Raw genomic sequence first — 8,057 nt, 5'->3', positions numbered from 1 at the left:
TGACTGAATCCCCACCAGTGGTTGCAGTCAGGGGTGATTTTGTTCCTTCCCCCAGGGGATCTAAGGCAATGTCTGAAAACATCACATCCGGGAGGGGTGCCACCGGCCTCTGGTGGATGCAGGCCGGGGATGTTGCTGCAACGCACAGATCAGGCCCGCAATGGAGACTCACCAGCCCCGAGTGTCGAGTGTCGGTAGTACGGCGGCTGAGGCTGAAGCGTGAGGCATGAGGGATGAGACCCGCCCCCTCCGGGTCCCGCCAGCAGTCTGCCTGCGCCCGTCCCTGGCCAGGACGCTGGGGTTTCCACTTGTCAGCCCGCAGCATCCTCCCGGCAGATCACCCTGTTTCCGCTCTCGTCCACTGAAATCCACTATCCACGGAGCAGCCAAAATAACATTTTCAAAATCAAGTCAGTTTCCAACTGAGTTCCTTTCCGAAAGCCTATGGCTGCCCACTGCCCTCTGAAGAGGGCCTCCTCACTGTCTCACAAAGCCCCACGTGACCCAGCCGCCACCTGCTTCTGGGCCCTGCTTTCCTACCACTCTCTTCCTCACTCACTCAGCTCCATCCACGCTGACTGTCTGTTTCTCTAACCTGCTGGTTCTCAAAGTGTGGTCCTCGATCCAGCAGCATCAGCATTACTCGAAGCTGCTGAGACATGCAAATTCTCCAGCCCCACCCCTGACCTGCTGAACAGAAACTCCAGGGTTAGGGCCGGCGGTCTGTGGTTTAACAAGCCCTCCATATGATTCTGACGCGCGCTCGGGTTTGAGACCCGGGGACCTATCAGAGAGGCTCATCCCTACCCCGTGACCTTTGCACTTGCTTTTCTCTTTGTGTAGAATATGCTTCCCTGGTATCTTTATGTGACTGAATCCTTATCCTTCAAGTCTCAACTCAACTCATACACCCTCACACAGGCCTTTCCTGAATCCTCTGTCTAGAGTTGTCCTCTGACCCAAGTGAATATCACATTACTTCATTACAGGCATTATTTTAAATTTTAAATTGAAATCGTCATTTATTCGTATTGGTTTTCTCTCTCCTCCACTAGGGTGTAAGCTCCCTTGGGGAGCAGGGACCCAGTCTGTCTCTTTCATGGCTCTGTCCCTAGTACTCAAAACAAAATATTTGTTAAAGGAATGAATAAGGAAGTGGAAAATCGAGTTAATAGGCAGCAGCAGAGAAACAAAAGAGTATCAATTTATGCTATAATGAGAAGTGGGGACAGGGAAAGAAAGAAAGAAAAGGAAACTACTCAAAGAAGGGTGTTTAAGGATTTTGGCTTTGGAGAGGTGAAAGAAGCGGAGACTTGAGAAGGAGGAAAGGGCTTTTTGAGTAGTGTTGCTGTGGGTGCCACGAGGCACACGGCAGAGACTCCGTCCACGGAGCCTCTGACCCAGGCGTGTTGCGTGGGACCTCATGCCGACGGGATGCCAGCCCTGGGACTGAGGAGCTTCACATGTGAACTTCCTGCATTCATTCAACACACGTAGAAGCCCCTCGAAAAGCCAGCTTCTGGGAGGAACACAGAGAAGAAGCAGGCATGAACCCTGTTTGCGAGAAGCTTAAAGTGTAACATGGGAGCTGAGACCCGCACAGAGGTGATCATGGGAAAAGGCGGACAACACTAAGAAAGGAAATGTGTTTTGCAGTGACCTCCTCTGCGCGGGGCCTCCTCAGTGTTTTACCTGAAGCATCTCATGTGATACCCACGGAAACTCTGGTACCCAAGTATCCCCATTTTACGGATGACAATAAAAACACATTTGCTGAGCATCTGGTCTGTTTTAAGCTAAACGCTTTTTAAGAATTCTCATTGAATTCTCACAACGCTCCTAGGAGGTATTTATATCAGAGCCCCCTTTGCACAGATGAGAAAAGTAAGCCTCAGAGAGTGAAATGATTTGAACAAGATGATAGAGCATCTCTGCTCAAATGAAAAAAAAATACAAAACTATGGGCTGTGTCCCCCTGGATGTTACGCAGAGACCGTTTTCAGCTTTATATAAGGAAGAACTTTCCAACCGGCCCGACCGGCTGACGGTGCAGCGGGTGGTCCCCTGAGACGCTGAGCTCTCCGCTCTGCACACATCCAACCGGAAGACAACCATTAGTCTGGGAGATGTGATTTCTGTGCAGAGAACGAATTCTAAGCTTCTGGATGTAAGATCCCAGGATTCTCTTCCTAGGGACATGGCTTTGGGACAGTCTTCCTCAGCTCATTTTCATGTCGTGGGATTATATGACCATAGAGCTTCCTTCCAGACCTTGCATTCGAAGGGTCTCAGTTTTAAAGGGCAGAAGTGGAGGCCAGGGTGGCCAAGCCCTGGCCAGGCTTTTGGCAACCCTCAGTGAAGTTCCTAGTCATCCAAAGGAACTGGGAGCTTTGAAAATTTCCTTCCTTCCCAATTTTGCCTCCAGCTGCCCACAAGAAAACTCATATTGTGGAAAATTCCAGGCAGCAAAATACTGGTCTGATGACAAAATCTTTTGGAGCCATTCCCACAGCCGGTTTGGGAACCGTAATTCCCCACATACCACTTCCATCTCCACACCACCTCCTGAAAAACTCGTTTTATTAGAATTCCAATTATGCTCCAGCAATCTCAGATCCCCAATTCCTTTATCCTAGGGCAAGAGTAATTGGATTTTTCTCCTTCTAAGGCTCAGTCGCCCCTCCACTTCGTCAGCATGCTGGGCTTGGGACCCACCTGGCCCCCTGAAGGAATTGAAAAGATGCCATGCAGCTTATGAAATCATGTATTCGATCTTTAAGGAGGCTTTCTGCAGTCGAGGGAGAGTCTTTTATTTTTCCATAAATCACTTCCGGTCTTCAGATAACAATTTTATAGTCTGTTAAGGTCCTGAGATAGAATTTATGTTTCTGGGGAATTGCTCCTTCTTCCTACTGTGGCCCTTTCTTTTGCTTCCCCCGACCCGACCCTCTTCTTGGAGGATCCAGGAAAGGGGACAGGAGGAGAGGAAGCCGAACTGATTACCTCTACCCCCCAGTGCATATCGTGCCTCCACGTGCGCTGTGCTTTGTATCTTCAAAGCACCTGAACGTCCATCACGTCAGCTCATCCTCATGAAGAGGCCGGACATAGGATGAGCAGGTATTGCTGCTCCAGTTTTCCAGATGAGGACACAGAGACTCCTAATACAGGCAGGATTCAAACTTACTTCTTCTGATTCCAAGTCCAAGGCACTTTGCAACACAAGCATGATGTTCCCCTCACTTCTATTCCTGAGTTCAGAAGGGGACCCAGGATGGAAGGGCTGAACTTCTCAAACGACAGGCCAAGAATAAAAGGTGGCTATCTTGTAATAACGGGGGACAACTGTCCTCCTCCCCCCCCCCGCAGCCGCCATCGGATTGAGGTGTGGACCTCTTGTCAGTCCCTCTTACGTGGTGCGCCAGAGCTCCTTCCTCTGTGTGTGTGACTGGTCACTTTATTGCTCAAAAGCTCTCAGTCTCTTTTGCCTAAAGGGGAAAATTGTAGAGTTGGAAGGAAACTTGGAGACTATCTAACCGAGCACTCTCAACTATGCAATTACTGTACGTGTTCTGCTGTACTGATATGCTTCAGGCCTCAGCTTGAATAACTCCAGTGATGAGGATCTCATTACCCTTTCTTATTCCAGTCATTCTTTCACTCGCTTACCATCTTTTACCTAAATAACAGATATTTACTAGACGGGCATGATGCTAAGCCTGGGAATACAGTCCTGAATATCACATACTCAAACAGTGGTGGTTAAAAGAAAGTCTGAAGGCAGACTGCCTGGGTTCAAATTCCAACTCCATCACTTAGTTGCTGTATAACTTCAGGCAATTACCTAACCTCTCTTTGGCTCAGTTACCCTGTGTGTAAAACAAGGATAATAATGCTATCAACCTGGCCCATTATAAGCACTGATTACATGGAAGTTAGCGACATAGGTAGGTAAACAGGCATCTACAGTGCAATGGAGTATGTGTACAGAAAGCCAGGGGCACATCTAATCCAGTGGTGGGGAGGGGTGGGCTGGGGAGGCTTCCTGGAGGCAGTGACTTCTAAGTGAGACATTATAGCCAAGCAGGAGTTGTCCAAAGAGAAAAGGAGAAAACTATTTCAGGAAGAGGAAACAGAACTGCAGACACTGTCCTGGAATAAGTTACAAAATTCCTGTGTACCTGGGGCAAAGAAGGCAAGGCCAGGATGTGAGTTAATCATTCCTTTGCAAAGAACTTGATTATGCGAAAATCCTTTCTGTGTCTGGGTCCCTGGCATCGCACTTAAAAAAGACTTTCGCAGATTGGCCCCAAATTACTCTCACAAATGTATCTTTCAATTTTGTACTAGTCACATGTTTGTCAACAAGAATTATACTTTTCCGCATCCAGGCCTTTGCTTATGCTGCTTCCCCTCCCAGGAATGTTTCCTGTAGTGGGTATTTCGGGTTTAGATTTTCTCTGGATCCCTTCACACCATCCTTTATCCACAGAATCCCCCTTTCTTATGAGGGGCCCATTCCACATGATTCAGGTGGGCTCACCCTAATCTAACCCCACCTCCAGGCCATGTTCCTCAAAGAGTAACCCACTCTGGCGATAGTGATGGCTTCGGGGACAGACTCATACCAAACTAAGCCATCCAGAGTCCCCACTGGACTTTTCCACTGGAGTTGCCATCCTATTGGTGGTGCTCAATGGGAGGACATGAGTTTGGGGCTGCCAGGTTATCTTGCCTGCCCTCAAAAGGAATAATGCTGAGGAACAATGCCAAGTAGGGAAAAGCAGTGCCAAAGATGGCAGGAGAGGCAGACGGAGACCCACCTAGAACCAGCTGCCTCCTGGACTTCCCAGTTATGTGAGCCAATAAATTTTCTCTCTTTTTTTTCTTAAACTGCTTTGAATTAGGTTTTTGTCACTTCAAACCAAAAAATGTTCTGATATTCACTTTCTCACCACTTTGCCACTTGTCATGGCTCAGTACACTTACCAGCTCTTCCATGATCATCTCGGCCAGAAGCGACACCACCCTCCCTCGGTCCCACCGCATCATTTCACTCATGGTTTGCAGTAGCACATTCTACTTTTCCTGTTGAATTTGGTACATATGTCCTATTCAGCATCTGAGAGGAAAACTTGTCGACGGGCAGCCTTGTATACCCACGGTGTATATTACAGTAACCCCTACAGAGCAGACGCTCAATACATGTTTGTGGAAAAAAAGAAAAGGAATATGAAGGAAGAGCGTTGGACATGAAGATTCAAACTGCAGGTCTCATCTTTCCTAAACAGCTATCCTTGCAAAAGCTTGTCACCCCCAGACTCAGCGTCTGCTGTTCTTTACTTCATCTATGAAATAGGAAGACAATTTATTAGGGTCATTTCAGGATGGAATAAAAGAATGCGTGTTACATATTCATAATTGCCAAAACTTGGAAGCAACCGAGATATCTTTCAGTAGGTGAATGGATAAATAAACTGTGGTCTGTCCAGACAATGGGCTAGTATTGAGTGCTAAAAAGAAAAGAGCTATCAAGCCATGAAAGACATGGAGGAAACTTAAATGCACATTACTAACTGAAAGAAGCCAATCTGAAAAGGCTACAGACCGTATGATTCCAACTGCATGGCATTCTGGAAGAGACAACACTATGGAGACAGTAGAAAGGTCGGTGGTTGGGGGGTGGAGGGAGTGGAGAGATGACGAGGTGGAGCTGAGGAGTTTTAGGGCAGTGAAAATACTCTGTACGATACTATAATGATGGACACATGTCATTATAGGTTTGTCCGAACCCATAGAATGTACAACAAGAATGATCCCTAAGGTGAACTGTGGACTTTGGGTGATTATTATGTGTCAAGGCAGGCTCATCCTCGGTGGAAAATGTACCATTCTGGTGGGTGATGTTGACAATTAGAGGTGTTATGCATGTGGAGGGTGGGGATATATGGGAAATCTCTGTAGCTCCCTCTCAATTTGTTCTAAACCTAAAACTGCTCTAAAAAAAATTAAAATGTTAAATGCTACTGAAACATAACAAAAAGGAGGGGATGAATGTTAGATGTTTGGTGGAGTGTAGAGACACACATTTAAGTAAGTTACAGCCGCAGCCTCTAGTGCTGATCAAGGAGCAAGGAGTCCTGGCTCTGAGCCCAATGCGTCTCCGAGACTAATGGTCTGTGTGACAAGTCAGTTATCCTCTCTGGACGTCAGTTTCCTCACGGATAAGATGAGGGCGGGGGAGAGGCCGAGGAGAGCTCTAGGACACTCTGCGACTCTGCGGTGTGATAACATCGTTCCCGGTAGGTCAGCACTTGGCATATTAAAGTCTCCGCCACATCAGTGGACAAGATACTGGTCCAGGAGTCTGAGGACGAGCAGGGCCCCCTTTTGTCACCTCTTCCCGTCAATATCATCTTGTGTTGAGGGCTTAAATTCGATAGGCACCATGTTAGGTGTTATCATCCATTCTCTCATTTATTCTTAAAAATAACTCTATGGGGTGGGACCTATTCTCTTCTTTCTAAAAACAAAGAAACCCTGAGGTACAGAAACATTAGGTAACTTCCCTGAGCCCAAGTTCATAAGTGGTAATGTCGTCGTTCAAACCTGGGCAGGCTGCTTCCAAAGCCCACGTTCTTCCCCGTCGCACTGCCCTGCCTCCCTGTGATGCCCACTGTATCACCTGACAAGGGCTGGGAAAGAGAGACCTGCATGTGCTCCAGGCGCCTCCGCAGGCCCCACCATGCTCACAGCGCGGGTGCTGGGGCCTGTGTCGAGCGGCAGCACCTTGCTGCTAATGAAAGAAAATGTAATTATAGAGCGTAATTACAGTGTATCATACTCTGTCATCACACTGACATGTTTAATATAGAGCATATTCTGAAGCCAAACAGAATGGAAACACTCCCCAAACAGAACATAGGCAGAGCCGCTAAGAACCTGTCCCTCGCCACTATGGAGTCATAGTACCTCTCACCCACCCGATGGCCCACACCCCACGCTTGATGCTCTCCAGCTTCATCCCCACAGCCCCTAGACCTGGCCTCTCAAATCTACCCATCCTCTCCAGCTCCACTCCTTTCCTACTCCAGAACCCGTCCTCTCTCCCACACACTGCTTTTACAACCGTCGGCGCTTTTTGCTTCCAGAGATGCCGTATGGTCATCTTCCATGCCGTAGGCAAGGAACTCGTCACAGGGTGCAAGTCTGACATGTCACTTCCTCGCTTAAAACTTTTCAGTGGCTGCCCATTGCTGAGTCCAAACATCTTTGCTCAGCGCTCTAGGCCTTGTCATCTGGCCTCTGCTCCCCTCCCTTACCTCCCCTCCTGACCCTCACTCCACAGCCCTATGCTCCAGCCATTCCAAACTATCGTGCAGACTCTGGAAGCTCTCACTTCTCCCCAGGAGGATGCATGTTATCCTCTGCCTGAAGTGCTGTCCTTTCACCTCTTCCATAACTCATACTCATCCTTCAGGAGCAGTTCATGTGCCATCATCCCCCAGAAGACTTCCCTGATCCCCACCTGGGCTGAGTACCACTGATATGTGCTCCTTCAGCATCTTCTAGCGGGAAACTCACCCCACGCTGTCGTAATTGTCTGTTTCCTCCTCAATCTCTTAATGGAGACAAGGAACAATTTGAGGGCAAGGATTGTGCTTTGTTTTGTTTTTATCTCTGTATTCCTAGTGGCTAGAACAATGCCTGGCATACAGTCAGTGCTCCATGTATTGTTTTGTTTTGTTTTGTTTTGAGGAAGATCAGCCCTGAGCTAAGACCTACTGCCAATCTTCCTCTTTTTGCTGAGGAAGACTGGCCCTGAGCTAACATCCGTGCCCATCTTCCTCTGCTTTATATGTGGGACACCTGCCACAGCATGGCTTGATAAGCAGTGTGTAGGTCTGCACCTGGGATCCAAACAGGCGAACCCCGGGCCACCGAAGTGGAACGTATGAACTTAACTGCTGCACCACCGGGCCAGCCCCAAGTGCTCCGTGTTTTATGAATGAATGAAAGAAGGACATATTCAAAGACTTGTGTGCAAGCAGTAACGT

General features: G+C 48.0%; 1 long non-coding RNA gene across 1 annotated transcript in view; it reads right to left on the bottom strand.

Annotated features, from left to right (window-relative positions):
- Positions 1-8,040: 8,040 nt before the first annotated feature.
- LOC139081880 (uncharacterized) overlaps positions 8,041-8,057 on the bottom strand; it is a 6,983-nt gene continuing 6,966 nt past the window's right edge. Inside the window, exon 2 of the long non-coding RNA XR_011537326.1 lies at positions 8,041-8,057. This exon is cut by the window's right edge and continues 457 nt beyond it. This is a non-coding gene — a long non-coding RNA (uncharacterized lncRNA).

This window comes from Equus przewalskii, chromosome 2 (genome assembly GCF_037783145.1).
Source record: "Equus przewalskii isolate Varuska chromosome 2, EquPr2, whole genome shotgun sequence".
NCBI classification, from domain to species: Eukaryota; Metazoa; Chordata; class Mammalia; order Perissodactyla; family Equidae; genus Equus; species Equus przewalskii.
Note: the sequence above shows the minus strand (reverse complement) of the source record. Positions and strands in the feature narration are given on the sequence as shown.